Raw genomic sequence first — 24218 nt, 5'->3', positions numbered from 1 at the left:
GTAACAAAGGGCCTTCTCAACATGCCAAGAATAAATGGAGATTATCATGTTGGCAAAACTTGTGATGAAGTGAAACAGGAAGAGTCAAGTCAGTAGGGCTAGAATGAAAAAAGATTACTCGTAGCACTCAGAATATTCATGGCACTTGGAGCGCTGCTAGTGCTAAACCAAGTGAGTGGTAACACAAGCGGGATGTGCTGTGGGGACGCTGTTCTGTGGAGACACACACTCCTCCGCGGGCTGCACAGTCTCCAGTGCTGGGAGCAGGTGAAGGCATTAAGCAGAGGTGTTCCTGTGACTGTAGGCTGACCTTTGGACAAGGAACTCTTGACCCCCTTCTCCTCATCCATAAAACAAGGAGTTGTAGCTAGCCTAATATTTCCCTCACTTTAGTCACTTGTGTCAGACATCCATGATCTTTGCCTCAGATATGCAACATTTGTGCCATTACTTTTTAATATTCTTAAAATCATGAAGAAAGTCTCGAAACAAGTATGCCAAAATAAAGGTGAATAATTCTAGGTAATTAGGAATTTGGGCAGTCATTTTCTTCTATATTTAACACTGTCATTTACTTTCCTGAACTAATTGCTTTTTTTGTTATAATTTGGTTTCCTCATAAGCGAACTTTAAGAATATTTATTTTACAATTCCAGACACACCAGTAGCTAGTTAGTCCTTACTCTTTATGATTTCTCAACTAAAATGTATATTTGAATTAGGAAGTTTTCTTTGCTCTGAGACACCTCCTAAATTCAAGCAGTTGCAGCTGTCAAGCATGTGGCTGCACGGTGCCTGCATGCTCGTGTGGCTCTGGGAAACCACCTCCAAACCCTGTGTTTAGATGGGTTTGCTCCAGTCCCACACCAAGAACAACCACCTTTTGGACAGCACTCTATCGTTTGCACCACTATATTACTAGTATCTTGCCTGGTTTCCTCCTCACAACCACCCCTGGATTGTCACACAGTTTGGGTCACACAGCTTGGAAGTACACTCCAAATCAAATGGTCATCGTCTCTCAGGATCATTGAGGCTTTATACTGACCAGCATCCTCTAGGGCAGTGATCAGCAAACTCATTAGTCAACAGAGCCAAATATCAACAGTACAACGACTGAAATTTCTGTTGAGAGCCAAAATTTTTAAACTTAAACTATATAGGTAGGTACATTGTTATTAACTTAATTAGGGTACTCCTATGGCTTAGGAAGAGCCACACTCAAGGGGCCAAAGAGCCACATGTGGCTCGTGAGCTGCAGTTGGCTGACCACGGCTCTAGGGTGTAAAAAGCCTGAGGACACACTGTTCTTCGTCAGCCAGGGATATGCCCACTGCTTGAGGAGAGCCACCCCCCAGGTGTGCTGTAATAATTAACAAAGATATAAGAAAATCCCTTTACTATATCTAAAAGGCCTGACCCTAGATGTCAATTTGTCATTTAAAACATTGATGTCTTTATTTTTATATCATTCTTCCAGTCATTTAACTAACAGGTATCACTGGAATGCCAGATCTATTGCCATTCCAGCATAATGATAAGTGCCATAAAAAATTCAAGACAATTATAGCACAATTCTTGCCAAAATAGGAATTCCTTTTTACTTATGAATTCTGAGCTGCAAAGATTTAGACTTAGGTTTTATTTTTAAATGTTCAACATCAATAAGTAGGGGGAAATATAAATATTTCCAAACATTTGTATAACCCATCTAGGAATTTCCCATGGCTTTATTCTCTACTGGGAATACAAGGGCTGGGTAACAATAATTTATCACTCAAGGGTCAGCCTCTCCCAGTGGCCAAGATATATATGACCTTCTGTGGTGACCAGCCTTGGTCACTTGGTCATATGCAGGCACTAACCAAACAATCCCTTCCCTCTGGGGGAGGCGTCACCAGCTGGTGTAGAGGGGGACAGGGAGCGGTGGGGAGCAACTGAGAAAGCAGCCTGTTTGCCTGAGGAGTTCTGGTTCTGAATGTAGCCACTGATTGGCTGTGGATTATGGACTTGATTTGCCACCTATTCTCTCTGGAACTTAATTTCACTAGTAAAAGGAGAAAGTTGGGCAAAATATTCTTTGAGTTTCCTCTCAGCTCTAATGCCTCATTATTCTAAGTAATCAATTAGTCAAGAAGTTAGCTAATCAGACCACAAACATGCTTGCATGTGAGCACGAGTGTCCAGAATTTATTTTCATATCTGTTCCTCTTTTGTCGTATCCAGTGACGACCTTCTTACCCTCAGCCTTCAGGAATAGCTAAAAATATGTAGTGAGGGGAGGGGGGTGAATATTCCTGCCCAACGTTTTCAAAATGGTTTCTCTGTGGGGTGATGAGGAGTCTGCCTGCACTGTCCCCCACATCTGATGCTGAGCACATTCGGAGAGGCCCTTGTCTGCAAGTGCTACTTGGCTGGACAGCACACAGCAAGGCAGCTTTCTCCTGGTGCCTGTATGAGTGGTCCATGCTCAGGCTGGGACACAGCGAGTTGGAAGTGACTTTTATTTCTGCCGTCCCAGACCCATTGAGAAACATCAGGAGCATTTATGAGTCATAAGCACAAGGGCACCTGAGCAGTTTAACCAGAAGTGCAGACCTAAGGGAGAGTGCAGGTAGGGCTTGCATGGAATGCTGGACCCAAGCATTAATTAGAAACACTGGTGCCCTTGACAGAGCCAGCTTGTATAAGCTGTTGGGGCCTGTGTTCACTTCATAAAGATGTTTTATATGGTATTCCTGGCAACAGCTGGACACTTTAAAAGAAGAATAAAAGAAACATTATTGGTAGCTAGGGGGCAAGGGAAAGGTTTTTTTCTCTGCCAGTCAGCTGTCCAACATCCCCCTTCCCTCTAAAAATTTGAGGGTGAGGGCTGCCAGGGTAGTATAGTTTCTATCCACAGGGTTTCCCAGGGTGGGGTGCGGTGGGGGCACTTCTGAGTCAGTTTGCTAGCCTGTAAAGTGGAGACAATAGTATCTGTCTCTTTTTGCCTTCTGGGACTGTTCAAATATAAAGTTTATATAAAGCAGAGAAAGAGTTTTAAAAACTATAAAGTAGTATGTGACTGCATGGGCATTCTTACTATGCTCATCTTCAGGAGAAAATTCAGGCTAACAGTGTTGAGAGAGGTTAGAGCAGTGATTCTCAACTGGCAGAGTGTTTGTTCCCAGGGGACATTGGCAATGTGTGGAAACTCTATTGGTTCTCATTTTTTATTGACTGCAGGTGGTGGCAGGGGGTGGGGTGCTACAAGCATCTTCTGGGTAGTGGCCGGGGATGCTGCTCAGCATCCTACAAGGCCTTGGGCAGCCCTCTGCAACCAAGAATTATCTAGCCCCGAACAGCAATAGTGTTGAGGTCTAGAAACTCTGGGTCAGAGGCACGCAGGTATTCTCAAATAGAAGGTTCCCGGAAATCCACTCTCCACCTAAGCTTAGCTATTGTAAGGAAACAACAGGGGCTGGTCCACAGTTTAAATGGTGACTCAGGCAAAGGGGGAAAGTAGGCCAATGATGCCAAAGCAGTGAGACCTAGTCAAGTGTACTAGTTACGAAGCCATTGTCTCTCAACCTCAATTCTTAGCCTTTGATGCTGCCACGGGGAGGGGGGGGGCGGGTTGCAAATTATATTTCTTCTTTGCCACTTGCAGCTTGCCAGGTGCTTCCAATAGGGGGTGCTGGAGAGAGGCTTGAGGAGGGAAAGGAGCCCATTCCCCTGCCTCCTGGTCCTGTCAGTGTCTGAGCTAGCAGCAGTAGGGGGGTCCAGTTTGCAGTTTTGCCAGTGCCAGCAGCCTCTTTGCATCCCCTGAGAAACAGCTTCACCAGCTAGTTGCTGTTCTGGGAGGTCAGAGTTTCAGCTCCCTGGAGCCTCCTCAAAGCTCTAAATCTTAATAATTCCAGCCTCGTCCTTTGTGCCCTCAGCCCTAGGATGATTGCTCCTTTCAGTTTCTATCTCCTTAATACCCAAGGGTTCTATGTTTGTCTTCTCAGTTCTTCAAAATATATAGTTAACAATTCTTTATAGTAAGTCCTCTCTTAGACTAACTGGTGTGGTTTCTGGTTCCTGGCTGGATCCCAGCTGATATGGAAATGAAGTGCAATCTTCTCAACAACAGTGAGGGGACCCCGAAAAGCTGTGCCCTATCTCACTCCAGTAGCAGTGAGAAGTGTGACCTTGCATGGCAGACTCGTTAGGGGTGAAGGTGTGAGAGCTTTATTCAATTTCTTCCAAGGTTTGTAAAGAACATCTTGGTGAGGTGTCACCACCGGTGACAATATATTTTGGCTCATCAGAACAGAAGTGTGGGGTTGAGGTGCTTCCAACAAGAAAGCTTGTGAATTCTTGAATCTGAAAGTGGTTCTTCTTGTTTCCTCTGGTCAGTGGTCCCATTAGGACTTTGCCAAATCATCAAGACAGGGAACTTCAAAACGACCTTTCAGTGGTCAGATCTATCTTCCATTTTGATTACCAGCAGTTGTTTGTGCCTTTTCCCTGTGATTCAAATATACTGGAAAGCAATTTTGTGCAGAACATGAAGGCTTCTCTCCAAAAAGTGTTTTGGTTTTTTGTTAAGGAAAGAATCTGTGGTACAAAAGCATTATTTGTCAGATCTGTAAAGACAAGAAATACTCCAGCTGGGAACACAAATCGCTCGGTTTATGGGAAGGAACTATGAGATACCTATCTTTATTTTCAATGAAGTAAATATTTAAAAAATATATACTGCTTGTGTATATTCCTCTGTCCCAGCTGCAAACAGTAGTTGCAAACAGGTCACAGGCAGCAACTGAGGAATTTCAAAGAAATAAAAAGAAAGCCACATTGTTCTGCTGGTGCATAGTACATCGCCAGGGTTAGTCATTTCCAGGAGGACAAGACAAGAAGAAACCATGTACTTGAGGGACATGAAGTGCAGATGTGTCATCCCTTGAAGCCCGGAGTAGCTGGTGATGAGAATCTGTATCTCCAAAGGCTATCATCCTCCCCGACACTTCTCCTGTGATTGTGATACACCAACAACACCAACAGTCATCAGCAACAGCTCCACTGAAGAACCAGAGACCAGCTTGAGGTGCAGAACTTGGAGACTGGCATGATCTTTCCCTGAACAAGTACCTCCCCATTCCATAGGGATTTCTCTGATTCCCAAGGGGTAAGGGTGGGGACCTTGTGCAGAGTGACCTGATAGCTCTCAAACAACTCAGTTTCTCCATAGGCATAGAAATATGGAGGGGAGAGAGAGAGAGAGAGAGAGAGAGAGAGAGAGAGAGAGAGAGAGAGAGAGAGAGAATGTGTTTGTGTATGTGTATGCATGAACATTTTATGTTACAGACAGACAGGGCCCTGGCAAAACTCTAGGCTTATTTGTTCTCCTCACTCTTCCTCTGCTCCCTCCTCCAGAAGCACTAGTTCTTAGGCTCTCTGAAGATCTTTAGTCTCCCCATATGCACACAAAAAGCCACCTCTGGCTAAAGGCTTCTTGTATTCTTTCCTCAATGCTGTTCAAGAGGAAAAGCTCTCCTGGGGCATTGCTGCTTCTCTCTCATTTCTAAGTGAACTTACTAAGTGAACTTACTCACTTTGTGCCCCAAACACACACTGCTACCTTCATATTCTTACCAATCTCATGCTTCCATAAAGACTGGCTTCCATTAAGACAGAATGGGAAGTAGGGCAATTGAGCAGGACACAGTCTCCATACTTCCTCTCCTATGGAGGCCCACCTCTGCCCAAGGCTAATGGTAGAACAAACCTGTGGTCCCCTGGTGCGGTAGCATATCTGGAGCCCCTCAGAGCCATCATACCTGCCCTCCTGGCAATTCATTGGCACACTAGCCAGGTTGGAGCTCTAATGACCTGAGTACCCTGTGAGCCTAGGAACACAGACTCTCCCAAACGCCTGTGCTCAGACACCAGGCAGTGCTTCTACTCTCTCCAAACCACTTGGCGCTCACCAGTTAGATAGTTTCTGCCAAGCTCATGGCCAATTTGGCAGTTATCATGCACTCTGGGAGATTGTTTCTTAGACATTTGATTTCAGTTCCAGCCTTTCCCCACAAAGGACTGTGGCTGGTGCATGTGGGTCCATGGGCTCTCCACTTGTCATTCCCAAGGCCAGATTCTGAGTCATTCTCCAAAGAGAAGGACATTGTGTGCAATCCCTTCATCCACTGTTTTCCAGGCTCCAAGACCTTTACATACCATTATCCCCATGGCCTCTTGGTCAACACAGGCACTCAAAGTAAGTTAACAAATAAATAAACACTCTTTGGTGCATGGTCCCAAAGACACAGTTTGGACAGAGTATGTATGTAAGGAATGTGCCAATTTTTTTTTATTGATTAAGATATTACATATGTGTACCCTCTACCCCCCCTCCCCCCCTCCCCTCTCATCCCCTCACCCCCCCGTTGTCCGTGTCCATTGGTTAGGCCTATATGCTTGCATACAAGTCCTTTGGTTGATCCTTCCCCCTTGCCCCCACCCTCCCCTACCTTAGGAATGTGCCAAATTTTTATGAGTGGAAGGTAAGGCATAAACATGGTAAAATAGCTTTTATTATTTTTAATTAAACATGGTGGTAAATTGAAGCCTTAGGTGTTTCAGTGACTCTTAAATGTCAATTGGTTAGAAGTGGAACAAGAATAGAACTCAAGACACTTAACTCTCAGTCCCAGCTCTTTATACCATGTTGCAATTTCTGCTTTCCTGAGCTTTGTAAAATTTTTACTTTTATGATGAAATAGTATAGAATTTTCTTTGCATCAGGGGTTCAGACCCATTAAACTGTATGCTCAGTGTGATGTGCATACGCAAAAGTGAAATTTTCTTGTGAGAGGATCTATATGATGAGGTCATGAGATTCTCAGAGGGGATGATGTGACCAAAAAAGTTAAGAACCCTGACATGCACTCTTGTGATGGGACTAAGATCAAGTCTAGGTGACATTTTTATAATTGTAAATGGAGGGAGCAGTGTGTTCTTTCTGACTATTAAGAGCCAAGGCCTGGAGGAGATAGATATGGAACCTCTTGCTCCTCAAAGTCAGACAGAGTTGCTTAACTTGACAGCAGATAGAAATAGATGAAGCACTTAATTTCTTAAGAAGGTGGTTCACAGTCAAAAGCCCCATAAATGCAGGTTCTTGGAAGCTTAGAACCTTGGATCAAGGAGCATCCTTGAAGAGCATATAACCTGGAGGTTCCTGAACCTACTACATGTTAGGATCACCTGGGAAGCTTTGACAGCATTCATGTCTGAGGCCAAGCCCAGAGATTTCTAGTCTTCTAAGGTGGGACTCTGGGCTCTTGTTTTTAAATCCCCTTGATTGATCTTCCTGTATAGTCAGAGTGGGGAAACATCTGATTTTCTAAACTAGTAGTTCTTAACCTTGGCTGAACATTGCAATAATTGGGAGAACTTTAAGAACTTTTACTGCCTGAGTCTTACTCCTAGATCTTCTGATTGAATTGGTCAGGGAAGTGCCAAGCATCAGGAATTTTAAAAGCTCCCCCTAAAGAGCTTTTTTTCCCCCTTATGGGCAACCAAGTTTGAGAACCACTCCTAGAATATAACCCAATACTTTCTTCACAAAGAAACACCACAGCAAAAAGAAGTTGTCCGAAGGCATAGAGCAACAGTAGAGCCAGGATTAGAACCCAAGTCTCAACCTCCAGACTTGGACTCTTTCTGTAGTTCATCCAGTCATGATGAATGAAGGTAACTTAGGCAATGCAGGTGCCTCTGGAGGGAGGGGGTTCCCAAGGAACAGGTCTTTCCTCTTTCTTTGATTAGACAAGAAATATATGTTTCTGGATCTAATACCTCTGAAGCTGCCAGCCTGTAACATGAGTGGTATAAAGCTAATAATAACAGTTTTTGTATTTAAGGGATTCTGGGAAGGGAAGTTTGTGAGTGGCTAATTTTTATGAATGTGAAATGACAGGAGTTAAGAGGTGCAGATGTTTCAAGTGAGGGTTCTTACCCTTTGTTCTGGATCAGAACTGAAAACTTGTAGAGAATTTTTTTGCCTTCTCTGCTTCCTGAAGTCCCATCTTGCCCTCAGAATAATAGGACTAGATCTCCTACTTGAACACTTTTAGGACCCAGAGTATAGTGTGAATTCTATCTTAGGGTCTCTGCTCTCTTCCTGTACTTTCTCTGTGCCTGTGGGCCATCTCCCAGCTGCCTGTTCTACCAGGGAGGGGAAAGAGCCAGAGGCTGAAGGCACTTCAGGACCCTGTTTGTAAAAGAGAAGGTTAGAAATATGCTCTCTAGGGAAAACTACAACTGGCCAAAGTGTTGGAAGACCAGCCCCAGGCACAAACACTCCATGCCTCACCATTCTGATGGCCACAAATGCTGAGTCAGGTAGGAGATATAGGGCAACAGGGCCAATTGTAAGGCTCTGAAGGGACCTTCTTATCTCTTCATGTTTCTTCTCTTCAGTGTGAAATTTTAATATCTATCTCAACTCATTCAGCAAACATCCCTGGAAACAAAGATAAAGATGTACAATGACATCTAAAATTGTTGCATTGAGATATGTAGTTTATAAAGTTCTTTTCAAGTTTTTGTTTTTATTTCATCCCTACACACACCCAGGCAGCATTGGCATCCCCTTTGATGAGCAGGCACAGGATACCAGGGAGCATCTTTTATAAAACATCCTGAGGACTTTGAAATGTCACCTATATCTCACTGAACTGCCCAAATTTTATTCTGAAAAAAGTATCTTCCTGTAGGTCATTGACTGGAAGGATGCACACACGTATTTTTCAGAAATCATTGACTATCCACTATTGCAGACAATGTCCCACTATGAAAGTTCTTTTATTTCATTGGATGATATCTGTTTACCTTTATATCACTGGAGGTTTGTCTTGTTCCTTTCTATTGACTTATGACTTACATTTTAGTTATTTTTATTTTGCTTTATGTAATATTTAATGTTAAATAATTAAGTTATGTAGATATTTACTTCATCTCTGTTTTAATTTCCAGATTTTTGTCTGATTCTATTTTTTTTCATTTTAAAATAGAGTGTGCAGTGAATTCTGTGATGTGTTGCCTTTATCCCCCTTCCAGAACTGAGGTAATCCTCTCAGCTGCTGTGAGTGTAGGTTGCCATCAGTTCACAGCCAACTTCCTCTCAGGAAATTACCCTCAGCCTAAAAGTAGCTGTGTTTTCCAAGATGTTTCCCCTTCTCCCCTGTTATTAGGTCATTAGGTCAGCCCAGTGGCAAAGAGAGTGAGGAAGGTGGGGTGGGGATTATAAAACCTGACCTTATGCCCAGAGCTGAAGGGCCACCCAGCTCTAGCACCACCTGAGGGGTCTGCTTAGCCCAACTTCTCCCTCTGCCCAGCTCTGCTTTTCTCCAGCTCTTACAGGTATTGTTCCCTGGAACACTCCCCAAAGAAACTTTTAGCACAGCAATTTCCATCTCAGAATCTGTTTCCAGGAAACCTACCCTATGACACAATGGAAGTCTATCTTTCATCTGTGTTTGGTATATATGTCAACATATTTATGTGTTTTTGCTTTGATTTAACTTTTAATAAAAAATCCATTTAAGTTATTTGGTTGTTTTCCAGGTTGAGGAAAACACTCTCATTTTTGAAATCTATGTCTTTGGCTTCCAAGTCAAAAACTTGTCCTTTGACCTCACAAATGAACACTCCACAAAATAGAGCGAGATGCAGAAAAAGAAGTTGCACTGATGTTCAACTACACAATGAGTGACACAGTTCAACTCTCCAGATGTCACCTTTCCTCTGCCATTGTTTAAAAGCTCCTGGCCTCAATAGCCGATGGCTTAAGAGGGTGCAAATGAAGTCACTGTGCCCCTTGAGGCCACCTGGGCCTAAAAGGTCCCCCACTAAAGGAACTTTCTACCTCTGTGACAGGATTTTGATTTGTTTTTTTCTATTTGGGTGACATCTGCTAAGGTTTTGTCCCTACTATCATTGCTTAGATAACAGCTACTTTTGTAGACTACGTTGCTACAGAAAACAGATAGATTTAAAAAATGTTCGGTCTGAGGAGTGGGGGAGAGGATGACCTGTTTCATGCCTTCTCTGAGCCTGCTCACATTCCACAGTTTATTCTCTGCAACCAGGACATGTTTTGTGAAGAAAGTTATACTTGACTAAATTGTCCTCCTTACGTAAACCCGTAATTTAAAAATTATATATATTTAGAGAACAAGTCAAAACAGGAAACACATTCTCAAAGTAGATAAAGATATTTATGCATTAAAATACCTACTACTACCACAGTAAACCTGTGTCCCCGGGTTTAAATAGAAAAACTCTGTAAAGTACAAAAAGAAAGAGCAAGGAATCAGCCTACATGTGTGCTTCTGGACTGGCTGTGGATGCCCTCAGGTTGGCAGAGAGTCCCTCTTTGCTGCCCTTCTTAGGGGAGTCCCTGATGCCATTGCCCTGCATACAGGGGCTGTTGTAGGAGCAGGTGCTGAATTCAAGCAAAGAATGACAGAGAGAGCCCTGGCCAGTGGCTCAGTTGGTTGGAGCATCATCCTCTGTACCAAAGGTTCGATCTCCCTTCAGGACACATATGGGAGGCAACTGATTGTTGTTTCAATTGATGTTTCTCTCTCACATTGATGTTTCTCTCTCTCTCTCTCTCTCTCTCTCTCTCTCTCTCTCTCTCTCTCTCTCTCCTTCCTTACTCTAAAAATAAATAAAAAAGCATATCCTCAGATGATGGCTAAAAAAATGACATAAATAAATACATGTTTTTTGTCGGGGGCAGGGGGTGGTGAAGGGGTGGGAATGTTAAGGGGCAGGAAAAATTAACCTAAAACTCAAGGAAAGCGTCGGGAAATGTAAATAAAATTGTGCCCCATAGAATCCCTTCAACTACTGAGCCCAAGTTGGCTTTTCTTCAATGTGTTCTATGTGTAAAGTAGGCCCCTCTGAAAGAGGCATTCATTTAGAAATCATTTGTTGTACATATTCTGTTAATGAAAGTTGTTTAGATGTAAGGAAGGGTAAGATGTAATTTCCGCTCTTAGAGAACTTATTATCTGGATGGAAGACTAGAAGGACACATATAAAAGTCAAGTAAGAAGTATAGACTTAGGCAACAATAAAATAACATAGGACTCATTGCTAGGACATGGAAGATTGTGCCAGGAGCAATCATCGTCTCCTCTTACAGTGCACAGGAACTGTATCCCAGGGAATAGCCCAGTCTTTGGCCCTGGAGAGAGTTAATAAGCAAGATTGATGCCTTGTATTTATTTAGGAAGCATGTTGAGAACTTCATATAAAGCTTCCCATTCTAGAGTCTTTTCCAAGGTTTCAACTGATGGGAGGGTGGCTGGGGTGTGGAGGTAGACTACACTTCTGCTCCACCTCTGCCTTTATGCAGATCTGGTTGTCACTGCATGATGTTTGAACTTTGGTGGAGTAGAGCACTTCACTACGGAAGGGTGGTTTATGCTACCTGAATTGAATTAGCTCCTTTATCTTTGGCCTTTTGAAGCCCCTCCTTCCCCCCACACACCATAGTGCCTTGTAAATAGCAAATACACAATAAACATTTTCAAATGAGTGAATAAAGTTTTTTTTAAATGTAGTCTTGAATAAATGAATAAATAAATGCTGTCCTATTTAAGGGAAAGAGTGACATTTTAGAGATTTTCTGACTTAGATGAATGGCTTCCTATGACCTCTCAGATCTGATTAAGTTTATGGGAGGCAGCCTCCAAGGTGGCCCTAATACTCCTTGTTTCCTATGTTCATACTTTATGTAATCTCTCTTCTCCCAGAGTGTGGCTGGACCCAGAAATTTGCTTCTAATGAATAGCAAATGGCAAAAGTGAGAGGATGCCACTTCTGAGATTAGGTTATAAAGGGACAGTAGTTTCTGTCTTATAAGCCTGCTCTCACTCTCACTTGCTCACTCTGATAGAAAGAAGCCAGCTGGTATGTTATGAGTTGCTCTGTGGAGAGGCCAACATGGCAAGAAACTGGTCCACTGGTCCAAGATTTAAGGCCCTCAGTCCAATCGCCTGGGAGAAACTGAATCATGCCCACAACCACATGAGTGAGTGAGCTTAGAAGTGGATTCTCTCTCAGTTGAGCCTTCAGATAAAATGGCATCTGCAGTCAACACTGCAGCCTTTTGAGAGACTTTGAGGCAGAATTACCCAAATAAGTCTATCTTGATTGCTGTTCCACAGAGACTATGAGACAACAAGTGTTTGTTGTTTTAAGGCTTTAAGTTTTGGGGCAATTTGTTATACAGTAATAGATAACTATTACAAAGTCCATTATAAAAATAAAAGTTAATAAGCTATTGGTTGAAACCAAGGTATCAAAAAACTAAATGTATTTTCCACAACCACCAGGGAAGGAATGGCAAAGTAAGAAATGAAGTTTAGATGACAGTTGATTCCCAGACTTACTTTCTCCTAAAGAAATGACAATGACAACATTTTATTTAAAATAAGGCTAGAAGAATCCATGAGGTTAATAGCCATGTGTCTCCTCCTTTACCTTCCCCCGACTTCCTTTTCTAATCTCTTTATGGAGTAGTCATTCAGTACTAGGCCTTATCTCAGGAAATATTATTCCTATAACACAGTAACTGTATTTCCTAAAAGAAAGAGATTCTAGGTATCCAGTGTGAATTCTAGCAAAAGGAGATATTGAAGCATGGTAGAGAAGTAACTTTCAAATAACTGTCAAGCAATCTTCTCTTTACCTGTCACGTTGAGGACTGTAACAAATTTTTATTCTTGAGAATCTTGTTCCCATATTGATAATGCTTCAAGAAGAAACTTTTAATCACACTTTTTAAAAAAGATTATTTAGTCGGGTACAAGAAAAAGCTATTATAAATTCAAGTATTTTCCCTTCTAGCAAAGTGGTTAGCCAGGATGCCCAACAATCTTTCTTTAGAGAAATAATAAAGTTCTGAGTTTTCACTCTTGTATTGAGAAAAACAGTTGGATATAAGAATGCTTTACATCAACCAGGTCAATAAAAAAAATTCATTGAAGAAACCTAATGTGCACTAAAAAGAACAAGAGAGAGAAAAAAAATCTTACATTGTAAAATTCTAGTCTATATGGGCTAAGTGTTTCTTCCTGAGATTTTCTTATGTGTATTATAAAAGAAAAGCACTAGATTCTTGATATAGTGGGGTCCACATATTTGGTAACTATCATTGGCAAGTTGGCCTTGGATAAGCTCTGAAATATAGTGGTTCTACAACAAGGACAATTATAACAAGGTTTCATGTGTTGAATGTCCAGTAAATCTGGCATTGGAAGAAAAAGAACTTTGTATTTTTGAAAACAATACCAACTCTAATCTATTGCTCAACACCAATGTGGTGTTTGCAGTACCTCAATAGGCTCCGTGTTCTGGACTGGAACTATGACAAACAACACAACAACAGTGACACAGATAACATAAGCAAGGCGCTTTAGATAAATAAACTCATTTTTACATCACAACAACCCTGCTAGGTAAGTTTTCTTTTCCCATTGTGCATGTAAGAGCAGGAGATGAGACGCTGAGTAATTTGTCTAAGACCATTTACTTGGAGAAGGGTTGAGGCAGGATTCAAACCCAGATCACTTTTATTTCAAAGTTTGGATTCTCCTGACTATGTTATATTGATTCCCAAACCTCTGACTTCAGAATGGGTGGAGCTTCAGGCCTTTAAGTCCTGAGCTTTGACTCATATGATGATACACAACTGCCCTTGGTAAAAAAACATACACTCAACTGCAGTGCTGTCCCATGTGTAGCGGAGAACGGCTTTCTGGGGAGAATCACTACAAAAGTAGGATGAAGAGGGGAAGCATTGAAGCAATGAAGAATTTAAGGTAGATCAAAGAGTTACTCATTGTGATGTTTTCCCCAAAACATTCATGAAGGAGAAGCCTAGCCCACTTTTCAAGCTTCCCCCAGACCATCAAACCTCAGAGGGAATGTAGGGGAGGGCGGGGGTAAGGGGGAGAGATCAACCAAAGGACTTGTATGCATGCATATAAGCCTAACCAATGGACACAGACACCAGGGGAGTGAGGGCACGGGGGTGTGTGGGGGCAATGGGGGGATAAGGACACATATGTAATACCTTAATAAACAAAGAAAAAATAAAGAGCTCACATGAAGATCTAGAATAACATAATATATACATACTTTATATTTAATAAAGGCCTTAGATTCACCCATTTTCTATTCAGCATTATTAAGAATATTGAACATTTTAATATTTTCTATCCTAATTGGAGAAGGATGTGTCTTCCCCCCCCCCATTAGGTTTAAATATCATAAACAGTATAAAATGTGATGTTTTGTTTTTTGTGTCATTTTCCCAGGAAATAAAATAGTCTGACTTTCTCCCCAAGAAATTAATAGGATATTCTTTTAGGAAAAACACCAATGCTCTTAAAGTCAAAAGGGAGGGGTAATGTGTGCTTCAACTAATTTTTATTTTGTGCCGTAATTCCAGCTCCACTTGAACATTCCTCCCCAAGTGCTGTGTTACCATTGGACAGAAAGTCCATCTACCTACAGGGATTTATTTAATGTCTATTAAAAATCACATTATAAACATTATACCCTGTCAGCCTGTCTCATTATGGTAAATTTCTTCTATTTCCTTTCATTCTTCTGGTGATTTTCTCCCCATAGCTTCTATTTTCCCCTCTTTAATCTTGCAAAGCCCCTGGGAGGTAACTTTGTGCACACAATTTCCTCCTTATTTGAAAATACTGTTTGGAGTTTTGCTTTGAAATTGCGTTTAGGGCTGAATGTTTGGCTTTCTTAAGTGAACCTGTAATAAACACTGTTGAATTCTCTACAAATTATCTGGAAGAAGCATCGGTGTAATTTTAAGCGATTTTGTTTTTATTCAGCGGCTCTGAGTCTTTGAACTGCTTGGCCTTAAATTTTCAGTCTTTCCACAGGAAGGGTTCTGCTGGAATGGGCACTTTGCAGCACTTCTCCTCATAAATGATGAAGAGAGTGTTTTTGTTTCTACTTTGGTACTTGTGATTCTACCTCCAAAGGAAGCAAGATTTCCAAGATTAGGACAGTTTAGTGTGGAAAGGAGACTAGTTTAAAGGGGTGTGATTAAAAGGTACTTAGAGTTTTGAGAATGCTTTTGAAAATTAATGATCCATTTTTGAGCTTTCATAAAACTCAAAAAGAAAACACTCCATTAGTTAAAGGACCAGTACACAGTCCAATTATAAATTCCTTACGCAACTTTTAGAGAGAGCTACCATAATTGGTCCTGTTTGCAGAGGAGGAGACTAAGATGCAAAAAAGTTAAATAACCTGATGTGTTAGAGTCACAGAGTTCTAAGCAATAGAGAGCCAAGTGTACATGGTCAGCCTCCAGATCCCAAGCTCTAAATTATTATGTTTTATCTCTATAATAAGATCATTGCTCTTGAAAACTGGCTCATAGCTTCCATAAGGGTTTTTCCAGGAACAGTTGCATCAAAAGAACTTAGAATGTGTTCCTGCCGATCCGCTAGTTCACATAGTTGAGCAGAGTCAAGGCACAGATCTTGGCAGTGCACACTTGGTTGGTGAATGCTATTTTTCTGCAGGTAGCTTAATGCAGTGAAGTTGGCACATTAAGGTTCAAATTCTATCTCTTCTAGCTGCCTGATCCTGGGGATGTTACTTAGTCTCTCTAAACCTCAGTTTTTTTTAATGTGTTAAATAAAGATAAAATAGTAACTATCTCAGAGGACTTAATAAGGGATAAAGTGAAGGATGAACACAATATTTCCAAAATATTAGCTGTTATCATTGTTTTCTTAGAAAGGGGTTAAGAAAGAATGGTGATGCTGGTCAGTGGGTAGTGGACACCTGGTATTCACTCTTGGAAATAAAAAATTGGTGGGCAATGACATTCATAGGTTTTTCCATGCAATGACTTTGCAAACAGTAGTGACAAAAATCCTCATGCCATCTTCGCAAGCTTTGCCTTAGATTGCTGGTCAGTTGGATAAAGAATGATACATTGAACCTTCAAGTAATGAGTCTAAACTTGAAGGCAGGTGGTCAGACTGGAATCACCAGTGTAGGATTCAGGTCGACACAGAGACAGATGTAGCAAAGAGGACATGAGGTCAAGAACACAGATTAAAATTATATCTAACCAAATCGGTGCAAGGAAAGTTCAGTTAGATTCCCTAACTCAGGTCCAGAGCACCAGTAGCCAGAGCCATAAGAAATAGAGATATTACAGCGTGGATCACACTCACAATTCCTGTGTGACATTGAGCACCTTCACCTTCCCAGGCCTATGTTTCTTCATGTGTATAATGAGGATCCGGTAGTACTAACTCATAAGGGTCAGTGCAAGTTATGCACAATGCCTTGCTCTTAGAAAGCACTCATTGAGAACTTAAGGGAGGTTAACTTCCTTCATGGTGACATGGAAGAACTGCCTTGATCACCACTGTGTGCCAATGGTTGGCACAATACAGTAGGTGCTCAACTACAAGTTTTTTGAACAAACAACTACTCTTTAAAGTGGTTGAAGAATCTGGTTAAATGAATGTCCAGAGGAGCCATGGAGGGGAATAAACACCACAGTGGGACTTGTGTGGAGGGTGGCACATGGAAGAGAAAGTGGGTCAGCCAGTCAGCCCCAGACCCTCCTAACCCAGTTCATCCTCACATGTCAATTTGTCAGCGTGGAGGCTTGGTCCTTAGGAGAATACCAGAATTTCTTCTCTTCAGCGGACTGTCCCTCAGACAACGCCCTCGATCCCGGAACCACAGCATTACATGAAAGTCAGGAGCAGTGGAAGCCCCGCATGTGCTTCTCCCCAGAGACGGGCAGAGGGCCACTTGCTGGCCTTTCAGAACCTGATTGCTGGTCTGGAGAGCTCTCAGCTCTGAATAAATGTCATTTTCCACAGCAAACATTGTCTGGCCTGACCTCAGTCGGTTGAGTGATGAATAGCATGAGCAAAACCATTGCGAATTGTTACAATTGTGCAAATATTTTTCCCGTGAGACTAAGCTTTCCAGTGAAAAGTTTCTTTTAAGAAACAGTTTTGAGCTGTCTTTTAAAATGAGGTAGGAGTTAAAAATGCAACTTATGTTTTCTATCTTTTGTTTGTTTTTAGGAAATAAATCAGGGGATTTGTTAAATTAAACTTTTTACTTGAAGATAATGGTAGATTTGCATGCAGTTGTAAGAAATAATATAAAGAGACCCAGATACACTTTTCCCCATTTTCTTATTAGTAATATCTTGAAAAATTATAATACAATATCATAACTTAGAAATTGACATTGATACAGAAAAGGTACAGAACACTTCCATCACCACATGGATCCCTTATGTCAGCCCTTTTATGGCCACACTCCCTTCACTTCTATTCCCAACACTCCTTAACCCCTGGCAACCACCAATCTGTTCCCCATTTCTATAATTTTGTAATTTATATAATTTGGGAATAATTCGTACTTTTTTTTTACTGAGTAATATTCCATGGGTGCATCATAGTTTGTTTAACCATTCACTAGTGAAAGATATCTGGGTTGTTTCCACTTTGGGGCCATCCTGAATAAAACTTCTGCCAACATTCATGGACAGGATTTTGTTCTCACATAAGTCTTCCTATCTCTTCTCTAAGCCACTGAATATTTTGGTATATTTGTTATACCATTATCTATCTACTCTTCCTACTTACTCTAAATAGCACAAATTTTTCTTCTATATTGGCCACTACAGTGATGATAATATAGCTATACATTTTGAATGCTTATTCTGTTGCATTCAGATGTTGTAAGTAACTCCACTACAACAGTTAGTAATGGTAATTGACATTTACTGGGTACTGACCATGTACTAGGCACTATTCCAAGTGTTAGATATACTAGATATACTAACTCATATAAACTGCATAATCACCCTAAAAGGCAGGTATTATTTTACATATGCAAACACTGAGGCACAGAGATTTAATAACTTGCCTAAGGACACAGCTTGAAAGTGCTGACATTTGGACTAAAACTGAGATAGACTTGTATCAGAGCCTATCAGAAATTTTAACCATTAAGTTACATTGCTTCCTTATTTTGTGGATCCTTCACAGATCTCCCTGATACAGGTTTTGAATCTCTCCGTTCCACCAGAGTGTGTATACTCTTGAAAGTACATGATTAAATGAGTCCAAAATATCAATTTTATTATTGACATTGCTAAACATGAAACCATCTTCTCCAGGTTAGCAATATCAATAATAAAATTGATATTTTAGACTCATTTAAGATAGTTTCATGTGAGAACCAACAGGCCTATTCATTTAACTCCAGAATTAGTCAGAATTATCCCCCCAGCAAGTCAATGCTGAACTTGTGTATCCTCCCCTCCACGTGGAAGTCTGGCCTCAGTAAGACCAAGGCCTGGAGGAACAAATGGGAATTCATGCTTTTCAAGGGAGAGGCTTGCTCCCAAGAGGAAGGAGACTGAGCTATACAGGCCCAGGCATTTTCCTCAAATTTGTCATATGTGGTATTTCATCTTTTCAGAGAGTAAAGGACTAGGGAGAGGTTTGGAATTATACTAATTAAACTTCCTTTCCACAAAAGGAGTTCCTTTTTCTATTAAGAATGGGAATTATTAATATTAGGACTAGGGCCAAAACCGGTTTGGCTCAGTGGATAGAGCGTCGGCCTGCGGACTGAAAGGTCCCAGGTTCGATTCCGGTCAAGGGCATGTACCTGGGTTGTGGGCATATCCCCAGTGGGGGATGTGCAGGAGGCAGCTGATCGATGTTTCTCTCTCATCGATGTTTCTAACTCTCTATCTCTCTCCCTTCCTCTCTGTAAAAAATCAATAAAATATATTTAAAAAAATATTAGGACTAGGTTAGAATTGGATGTGAGAAGAAGTTATGTGGAAGAAAATTTTAAAGATTCATCCAAGATCATAAAGTAAGTTTCCAGTAGAATCAGAACTTAACTCCATGATGCCCTTCACTCCTTTTAATTTTGACAACTGACATTTTTCTCTCAGACAATGGGGGAGGCATTACGCTTCTAATACATTGTCTGACAGCTGAGAAAAGCTTTCAATATCAAGCAGGGCAGCAATCACATAAAATAATTCTTGGTTTTACTAACTTAAACCAGAACTGAAAAAATCCAAAATATATCTAGAAGATATTATTTCCCAAACTTGTATATAACGTGTCCTCTAAAATGGAAATGTAAGTAACTAATCTTTAATCATATTGTCTAATACTTACAGATGTTCCTGTGTGGCCCTGGGTGTACATGCAGAAATGTGGGACAACTGATTAAATGGTATCTATTCCTTTAAGATGCCAGTTAGCTAAATTTGCAACAAGTTTATTGATTGGCCTAGTCTTCTAACTAAAATCCCAATGTCAACTACTGAAACTGCAGTCATCACTCCTAGAAAAAAAAAAATTCCACCTTTTAGATTTATCTTATAACTTTAAATTGATGTCAGACAACAGAATAATCAAGAAGTTCATCAATATGACCTTCTAAAATTATTCCAATCCAGTATCTGAAAAATACCTGCAAGAAATGTTACCATGGAAGCAAGAGTGTTAAAATGAATCTTTTAGTAGGATATGGGGCAGAGTGGGCAATCTAGAACTGGGGCCAGGAGAGAGGGAGAATGGGGAGGAGGCTCTTCCCACGTCACATTCATCTTACATCCATCATGTTTGCTGAGACAACTGTCATTTATTTTTGACATAATTATGACCTGGATGTTTGTAAAGAGAATGTCTATTCTCATAGGGGAAAAGGAAGAAGACTTGTCAATGTCATTAAAAAGATCAATATGAACACTTATTCTATTATTGACTGCATACATTCTAACTTTGATTATGTCTTCATTACATATATCATACAGAACCAAATGCTTAAAATGAAGTAGCAATATGGTGGCTAGTTGAGGCTTGGTCTTTTCTAAGGTAGACAAGTCATTCAAATTGACTCAAACTGTAATAACAAGAGGAAATACACTATATTTCAAGACTTGAAACATAGGCTGCTAGGCTATACTTTAGGAAAGTAAGGGGGTTTTGGGGGAAGAATGAAAGAAAGAAAAGAAAATGAGAAATAAAGAAAAAAGAGAAAGGGAAGGAAGGGAGAAAAGGAAGAGAGAGAGAGGGAGAGAGAGAGAGAGGAAGAGAGAGAGAGAGGAGATACAAAGAAGGGAGGATAAAAGAAAGATGGAAAAGAAAGAAGAAAGAAAACTATTTTAGATAATTACTGATGCAGTTGAGTTTAGACCTACCATCTGGTATTTGTTTTATATTTATTCTCTGTGTGTTTTTTTTTATTGTTGTTGTTGTTATTGTTGATGTTATTATTCCTCTAGTTGTACTTTTTGGTTTTCCTTGGATGAATAGTTTTTAGAATTCTATTTTAGCTCCTCTATTGACTTTTAAACTACATATCTTGTGGTTGCTCCAGAAATTAAGATAAGAATATTTAAGTTCATGTTTTTAAACAATATCATAGTACTTTATAAATATATCAAAACCTTCAAAATATAATTCAATTTAACCTCACTATACCCTAAACTCTTTTATCTTATATTGTACTTTTATATATGCTATTAATATAATTAAATATACATACACAGCCTTTTATATTTATTTACCCAAGTATTTGTCCTTTCTGGTAGCTTTGATTCTTTCCAGGAGATAAAGGATTTCATTTGATGTCATTTCCCTTTAGCCTGAAAACTCCATTAACATTTTTTATACTGTGGTTTGCTAAAGATTAATTCGCTTAGCTCTTTTGGTATACAATTGTCTTTATTTGACCTCCCTTTCTTTGAATGTGAGATACTTTCTCTAGATATAGAGTTCTAGGTCAATTACTTTGTTTTGGACACTTGAAAAATGTAATACCATTTTTTTTTCACATTTCCATCATTTCTGGTGAGAAGTTACTTGTTATTTGTATCATTGCCCCACTCTATGCACTCTTTCTGACTACTTTTACAGATTTGCTTTTTATCTTTGGATTTTAGCAATTGAACTAGCATATGCCTATCTACATTTTTTTTATCCTTCCTTGAGCTCAATGAGCTTTTTGAATCTGTGAGTTATGTCTTTCATCAATATTTCAAACTTTTCTGCTATATCCCTTCAAATATTTCTCCTGTTCTATTATCTCTTTCCTTTCCTTCACAGATCCTCACAGTTGTTTCATTATAACACTGATGATATGCTGTAGGAACTTAACTCTTGTTTATATAAATTAACCTATCGTAAAATTGGTTTTATTATATATCATTTTGCTTGAAGTCAAAGAATATATTGGCAATGCTAAGTGAAGACTTACTGTATATAAGATTGTTTGATGTTATTCCGCAGATTTCAAAGACATTGTTTTCTCTTTTTATCAATCTATCTTTTTCTCTCACTCTTATACCCTCTCTTTATCTTATGAAAAAATAATTTTGTCTTTCACCAGTAAGCATAATGTCAGCTGGAGGCTTTATTGTAGATGTCCTTCCTCAGATTGAGAAAATTCCCAGATTGCTAAAAAATGTTTTATTGAGAATGGATTTTAGATTTTGTAAAATAGTTTTTCTATATTTATGAAGAGGATCCAATCTTTTTCTTTTTCTTTTACAGTTTGTTAGTATGGGGAATCACATTGATTAATTGTTTAATATTAAAGCAACCTTGAATTCTGGGTATAAAGCTTGTTGGTCATTGTGGCAGATAGATCTTAAGTAGACTCTAGTCTAGATTCTTGCCACCTGGTATTCATAATCTTGTATCATCTCCCTTTGATGAACTGTGACTTGTTTCTAATCAGTAAAATGCAGCAAAGGTGATGTGATGTACATGATTATATGTACACGATTATGTGTTACACTCTATATAGAATTGTCATGCTCATCTTACTGGAGTCTCTCACTCTCTTGCTGGCTTTGAGGAAATAACTTGCCATCTAGCTTCCCCACATGGCAAGGAACTGCAGCTTGCCTGTAGGTGCCGAGGATAACCTGGCCTACAGCCATTAAGAAACATAATTTTTTAGTCTTAAAGTCACAAAGAACTGAATTCTGCCAACAAATGCATGAGTTTGAAAGCATATCCCTTCCCAGATGAGTACCTAGCCCTGGCCAACACCTTGATTGCAGAGAGTTCAAATAAACCATATCCAGATCCTGACCCATAGGAATTGAAAGATAATATACGTGTGTTGTTTTTTAAGCTGCTAAGTTTGTGGCAATGTTGTTATATTGCATAACATAATTGACACTGATTTTGGTAATGGAAGTGGAGTGTTGATATAACAAATACCTGATTTTGGTAATGGAAGTGTAGTGGTAGTAAGGAGAGTCCAGAAGAATTTTGAAGACCATGATAGAGAATGTCCAAATTGTCTTGGGCAGATTGTTAATAGAATTCTGGACATTAAGAATTTTTTCAATGGGAAGTCAAAAGAAAGTGAAAAACATGTATGCTATTGGATATAGAGAAAGAAGTATTCTTGTTAGATAGTGACAGAAAACTTAGCACAATTGTCTTCTGGAATTATGTCAAAAGCAAAACTTGTAAGTGATTAACTTAATTATCAAAGGATATTTCCAAGCAAAGTGTAAAAGGTGCCTCTTGATTTTTTTTCCTATTTAAAATAAAATGTGTGACAAGAGAGATAAATTGAGGAAAAAATATTAAACTGAAAAGAACTAAAACTTGATAATTTTGAAAATTCTCAGCCTCTCCAAATGGGAAAACATGCTAATATTGAGAGACAGCTTCCAAGCATTCTCAGAAAAGTTCACTTCAGAGAAAAACCGGAGGGTGTGACTCTACAATCTCTTACTAAAATTTCAAAAAGATCAAAAGGTCAGCATTCAGTCACACAAAAAGCTCTTTAAAGATATTAAGGATATGACTCAGATCTTCCCAATCAAACCACAGATCCTCTAGGAAATATAATGGCATTATCTCTCAGCCATCTCAGCAGAAGCCCAAGGTACAAAAGGGATTTTTAAAAAATCTGTGGGTGCAGTTTATGTCTAATAGAGCGAATCCAGAAAATCCATGGAAAGTCTACAAAGTTCTTGAGGAAATTGTTTCAGGAAGATTACTATCAGCTTGGAGTGAAAATACAGAGAGGACAAAATGAGAGGAGTCTGTGGTAACTCCAAATTCTACTGGTAAGAAGCATGTTGATGAAACTACTCAGCTGCGCACATGTGTGAAATGATTCTGCACCCAATTCCAATGTCGCAGGGCAGGGTTTCTCCACACCAACATGCAATTCTCGGGTACCAGTTGGGCACCCGACATTTCAACTTAATTCTGACACTATCTACCTATAGATAGCATCAGATCCCACAGGTAAAGACTCAGCCCCACAAGACTGCCTACTCCCCAATTTCAGACGCTAGTCACAAGTCTGGGTTGTCTCATGCTTCTGACTGACTGGCTGTAGATTGGAGGTCCCAACAGCTCCTCCTTGGTTTTGATTAATTTGCTAGAATAGCTTGCAGAAATCAGGAAAGCATTTCACTTACCAAATTACCAGTTTATTTTAAAATCATATAACATAACTCAGCAATAGTCAGATGGAAGATATGCTCAGAAAAAGATATGGGGAAAGGGCATGGAGTTCCCATGCTCGCTCCAGAATGTCATTCTCCCTATATCTCCAGTTGTTCACCAACCCAGATGTTCTCTGAACTCACTTTTTTTTTTTTTTTTTTTTTTTATGGAGGCTTCACTACCTAGCCATGATTTATTAAGTCATTGGCTATTGGTTTTAGAACTCAATCTTCAGCCCCTCTTCTGTCCCCAGAGGTCAGGGGGTGGGACTGAAAGTTCTAACACTAATAACATAGTTGGCAAGCAGTGTCCATCATTTTGTTACCTAGGGACTTTCCAAAAGTCATCTTCTTAATATAAAAAAAGTCACTTTTATCACTGTTATCACTTTGGAAATTCCAACGGTTATAGGAGCTCTAAAACTGGGACAAAAACCAAATATTTATTTCTTACTATAAATCACAATATCACAATGTACTGCCTTTCTTTTTAAAAAGGAAGAATAACTCAGAAGGTAGAACTAAGATCCTAGAAAACAATATTTCTTATAGTATAACTCTGCTGGTGATGAATTCTTTTACTTCTTGTAAGTTTGCAAAAAATATTTATTTGCATCATTTTCAAATAATTTCTTTT

This window comes from Myotis nattereri (assembly GCF_964212035.1).
Source record: "Myotis nattereri genome assembly, chromosome: 1".
NCBI classification, from domain to species: domain Eukaryota; kingdom Metazoa; phylum Chordata; class Mammalia; order Chiroptera; family Vespertilionidae; genus Myotis; species Myotis nattereri.
The sequence above is the reverse complement of the archived record's forward strand: the minus strand, read 5'-3'. Positions refer to the sequence as shown.